The sequence below is a fragment of the Chiloscyllium plagiosum genome, chromosome 4, assembly GCF_004010195.1.
Source record: "Chiloscyllium plagiosum isolate BGI_BamShark_2017 chromosome 4, ASM401019v2, whole genome shotgun sequence".
Taxonomy (NCBI): domain Eukaryota; kingdom Metazoa; phylum Chordata; class Chondrichthyes; order Orectolobiformes; family Hemiscylliidae; genus Chiloscyllium; species Chiloscyllium plagiosum.
In genome coordinates, this window is record NC_057713.1 from 11,889,898 (window position 1) to 11,895,854 (window position 5,957).

A 5,957-nucleotide genomic window follows, 5' to 3' on the forward strand; every position below is an offset into this window, starting at 1 on the left:
TCCATCTGCCACTTCTCAGCCCATTAGCCCATCTTGTCCAGATCCTGTTGTAATCTGAGGTAACCATCTTTGCTTTCCACTACACCTCCAATTTTGTTGTCATCTGTAAACTTACTAACTGTACCTCTTATGCTCGCATCCAAATCATTTATGTAAATGACAAAACATGGAGGGCCCAGCACCGATCCTTGTGGCACTCCACTGGTCACAGGCCTCCAGTCTGAAAAACAAACCTTCACCACCACCCTTTGTCTTCTACCTTTGGGCCAGTTCTGTATCCAAATGGCTAGTTCTCCCTGTATTGCATGAGATCTAACCTTGCTAATCAGTCTCCCATGGGGTACCTTATCAAATGCCTTACTGAAGTCCATATAGATCACACCTACTGCTCTGCCCTCATCAATCTTCTTTGTTACTTCTTCAAAAAACTCAATCAAGTTTGTGAGACATGATTTCCCACGCACAAAGCCATGTTGACTATCCCAAATCAGTCCTTGCCTTTCCAAATACATGTACATCCTGTCCCTCAGGATTCCCTCCAACAACTTGCCCCCCATCGAGGTCAGGCTCACCAGTCTATAGTTCCCTGGCTTGTCTTTACCGCCTTTTTTAAACAGTGGCACCACGTATGCCAACCTCCAGTCTTCCGGCACCTCACATGTGACTAACGATGATACAAATAACTCAGCAAGAGGCCCAGCAATCCCTACTCTAGCTTCCCACAGAGTTCTCGGGTACACCTGATCAGGTCCTGGGGATTTATCCACTTTTAACCGTTTTAAGACATCCAGCACTTCCTCCTCTGTAATCTGGACATTTTGCAAGATGTCACCATCTATCTTCTTTTGCCACATTTTTTTCCCACAGTGCCTTTCTTTAACAACCAGCACTGTGACTTTACATGTCCCACTTTCTGGCATTGAAAACACCGTTTCCCAGTGTCCTGAAACCACCGGCACTGTAATTTTCCATGTCCCACTCCATTACAGAGGCCTTTCACCTCCTGTTCACCCTCTTGAGCTTCTTTAACATGTGGTAAATTTTTACCAGTATTCTCTTCTCTCGGTTTTGTTGTGTAGGATCTCCCCTTCTCCCAACTTCTATCCCTCACAGGACGAAATTCTGGCCGGAAGCTTGCCTTATGCACCAACATGTATTCATCTGCTAATTCTGCTGCCCTTCTCACTTCCTAAACTTTCTATTCCTCCATATGAATTCTTACCATCTTCGGAAATGTGTTTTTAAACTCCTCCAGCAGAATAATCTCTCTTGGAGCCTCAAAGGTCCTATCTATTTTTAAAGCACACACTTATCTATCAGAATGACTATGTTTAATTCTTTTGAACTCAGCATAAGTGTGACCTGGTTCCTTTTTTATGTTTCTGAACCATTGTCTATATGCTTCTGGTACCAATTCATAAGCACTGAAAATAGCCTATTTAACTTCTTCATAGTCTCTTGACCCCTCATTTGACAGAGTGGCAAATAAATCATTTGCTCTGCCTACCAGTTTAGCCTGAATGAACATTACCCATAATCCACAGACCACTCCATTTGCCTAGCTAAAACCAGCCAGCTGTCGAATCTTGTCTTTCTTTGTACGTTTGCTCTCCAGGTCGGTGTTGATGTTTTTTTCCGTGCAAACTCCTTCTCTAGACATGTACCTCTCAGAGAGTTCTTCCTAGCCACCTACATCTGTTGGTCTTTTTGCGGTTCTCTCTCAATAGTTCAATTTTTCTGGTTTTATACCCAAAAACATCAGATTGTTTCATTGGTTTTAATATTGTCAAAATACCAAATTCAAACTTGATTAGTTTGGTGTCTCGGGGCATACTTTAAACTGATTGGCCAAATTTGAATATGTTTTTGTCTCATAGCAACCTAGCCAGTGCTAGCTGTTCTGACCCAGTGTTACATTGTTACCTTGTTCCAGACTCTCTGTGGCTCTCTAAGTCCTTGCTAGCTTTCAACTCTCTTAAAGATACAGTACCCCTTATACCTTCATAACAGCTGGTGTGGATGTGGTGGGCCGAATGGCCTGTTTCCACTATAGAGATTCTCAGATTCTGTCATTAGTTTCTTCCTTTGCAACATTTTCCAGATGAGAAGTGATTATATTAGAGTTCCTGCTATCCACTGTTAGCCTCAAGTAAGGGCCTTCTCAATGTGAGAAAACCTAGTCTGACATCGTTGACCATCAACATTCACAAATCTGTCTCCTGTGTCCCTCCAAACCTTACAGTATTAAGTTAGCAAATGCCAGCTGCTCCTTTGTTTCCTTGTCCTATTATAACCCATTCTTCCCAGAAAATGGTTACAATCTTTTCCCACATAATGTTATTGTCAAAGTACTTAACTTAATAACTGTTAGAAATTATCCCTTCATTGTAAATGGAATTCCCAAAGAAATATGCAAGTTTCAATATGCGCATGTATCGCAAAATGCTGCTTCAATTTAATCAAAATCTTTCATGTGCTGGTTCTCTACAGATCTTTTAATGTCGAATATCGATACATTATATTTGGGAGTGTACTGTGAGTCCACTCAAGGTCTTAAGGGCAACTAAGGATATGCCACCCTGCGATACCCATGTCCCATGAGAGAATAAACAAGCTAAATATAAAAACTAAACAGACGTTGAAAATGGGAAGCCTGGAGGAGTGCATTGGAATTGTTAAACCTAGAGATAACAAAAGATGGATGAAGGCTTCAGCAGTGGATGAGCTGAGGTACAAGCAGTTCATGTGTTTATGCAAGTTAGTGTAACTATTCCAAATACGTGATTTTGCAAAATAAAACTTTATTCATAGGATCTAAAAAAGTATTTTCTTTTATTCATTCGTGGTGTATGTGTGTCAACAGCTAGGCCAGCATTTATTACCATCCACAATTGCACTTGACAACATTAAACAATCATTTAAGTTACAGTAGTTGACATTAGCAAAGGAAGTACAAAACAGACCAGTTTCTTTCATTATAATAGTGTGATGTTCTCTCATTACACTTATAATTACAGCTTTTATTTTCAATATTCATTTTATGTCAAGCATACAGCTCAAGAAGTTATGCATAGTTTCTCATCCATATGATACTAAGCTGGGTGGCAGGGTAAAATGTGAGGAGGATGTTATGAGTTTACAGGGTGACCTGGACAGGTTAGGTGAGTGGTCAGATGCATGGCAGATGCAGTTTAATGTGGATAAATGTATGGTTATCCACTTTGGTGGCAAGAACAAGAAGGCAGATTACAACCTAAGTGGAATCAATTTAGGTAAAGGGGCAGTACAAAGAGATCTGGGTGTTCTTGTACACCAGCCAATGAAGGTAAGCATGCAGGTCCAGCAGGTCGTGAAGAAGGTTAGTAGCATGCTGGCCTTCATAACAAGAGGGATTGAGTATAGAAGCAAAGAGGTTCTTCTGCAGCTGTACAGGGCCCTGGTGAGACCACACCTGGAGTATTGTGTGCAGTTCTGGTCTCCAAATTTGAGGAAAGACATTCTGGCTATTGAGGGAGTGCAGCGTAGGTTCACGAGGTCAATTCCTGGAATGGTGGGACTACCTTACACTGATGGTATGCTCTGCCCCAGAGGGCAGTGGAGGCCCAGTCTCTGGATTCATTTAAGAAAGAGTTGGATAGAGCTCTCAAGGATAGTGGAATCAAGGGTTATGGAGATAAGGAAGGAACAGGATACTGATTAAGGATGATCAGCCATGATCATATTGAATAGTGGTGCAGGCTCGAAGGGCAGAATGGCCTACCCTGCACCTATTGTCTATTGTCATTCTACGGTTGGATTGGTCTTGTGGCACAGTTGTAGTGTCCCTGCCTCTGAGCCAGAAGGCCCAGATTTGAGTACTCCAGTACAAGTTATATGTTATAAATTATCTGAGTAGATTGGTTTAAAAGTATATACAGTGGTGAAACTGGGTTAGACGACAGCTTTTCATCAAACAGCTGATCCAATCATTGTGTGTCACTCAGCACATAGTCTTGGATGTTATAAGGGGCGGCACGGTGGCTCAGTGGTTAGCACTGCTGCCTCACAGCACCAGGGTCCCAGGTTCGAATTCAGCCTCGGGTGACTGTGTGGAGTTTGCATATTCTCCCCGTGTCTGCGTGGGTTTCCTCCGGGTGCTCCGGTTTCCTCCCACAGTCACAAAGATGTGCAGGCCAGGTGAATTGGCCCTGTTAAATTGCCCATAGTGTTAGGTGCATTAGTCAGAGGGTCTGGGTGGGTTACTCTTCAGAGGGTTGGTGTGGACTTGTTGGGCCAAAGGGCCTGTTTCCACTCTATAGGGAATCTAATCTAATCCACCTGGCCAGAATCATAGAGTGTTACAGCATGAAAATAGACCTTCATCCAACTAGTCCACATTGAACATGTTCCCAAACTAAACCAGTCCCATCTGCCTGCACTTGACCCATATCCCTCTCAACCATTCCTATTCATGTACTTATCCAAATATCTTTTAAATGTTGCAACTACACATGCATCCACCACTTCTTCTGGCAGTTCATTTCACACACTAACCATTCTCTGTGTAAAAATGTTGCCCTCATTTCCTTTTTAAATCTTTCTCCTCTCACTTTAAAAATATACTGTCTAGTTTTGAACTCCCTGACTTTAGGGAAAGATCTTTGCTTTCATATTATCAATGCCTTTCATGATTTTATAAACCTCTATATGGTCACCTCTTGACCTCTTACACTCCAATGAAAAAAAGGTCCCAGCCTATCCAGCCTATTTTTATGACTGAAACCCTCCATTCCCAGCAGCATCCTGGTAAATCTTTTCTGAACCTCCCGCATTTTAATAATATCTTTCCTATAATAGGGAAACCAGAACTGCACACAGTTCTCCAGAAGCGGCCTCTCCAATGTCCTGGACAGCCTCAAAATGATGTCCCAACTCCAATACCCAAACATCTGAGCAATGGAGACAGCAGGCTTCTTGATGTGCCGGTATTGGACCGGGGTATACAAAGTCAAAAATCGTACGACACCGGATTATAGTCCAGCAGGTTTACTTGAGTTAAAAATCAGCTAGGAGAAAGTGAGGACTGAAGATGCTGGAGATCAGAGCTGAAAATGTGTTGCTGGAAAAGCGCAGCAGGTCAGGCAGCATCCAAGGAACAGGAGAATCGACGTTTCGGGCATGAGCCCTTCTTCAGGAAGAAGGGCTCATGCCCGAAACGTCGATTCTCCTGCTCCTTGGATGCTAGTGCTTCCAATTTAAACCTGTTGGACTATAACCTGATATTGTGTAATTTTTTAACTTTGTACACCCCATCCCCATCTCCATCTCCAAATCATGTTTACTTGAAACTGCAAGCTCTTTCTTAACCACTCTGTCTATCTGTGATGCAAACTTCAAGGCATTATGTATCTGAAACCCTAAATCTCTCTGGTCTTCAACACTACCCAGGGACCTATCATTAATTGTGTAAGTCCTACATCTCAGGGACACCCACGCCAATCAACCCCACCACCCCGTTGCCGATCATTTCAACTCCCTCTCCCACTCCGCTGAGGACATGCAGGTCCTGGGCCTCTTCCATCGCCACTCCCTCACCACCCGACACCTGGAGGAAGAATACCTCATCTTCCGCCTTGGGACCCTTCAACCCCATGACATCAATGTGGACTTCACCAGCTTCCTCATTTCCCCTCCCCCAATTTTACCCCAGTTCCAACCTTCCAGCTCAGCACTATCCTCATAACCTGTCCCACCTATCAATCCTCCTTCCCACCTATCTGCTCCACCCTCCTCTCCAACCTATCATCTTTACCCCCACCTTCATCCACCTATTGCACCCTCAGCTACCTTCCCTCCAGCCCCACCACCACACCCCCTCCCATTTGTCTCCTAATCCCTGAGGCTCCCAGCCCCATTCCTGATGAAGGGCATTTGCCTGAAACGTCAATTTTCCTGTTCCTTGGATGCTGCCTGACCTG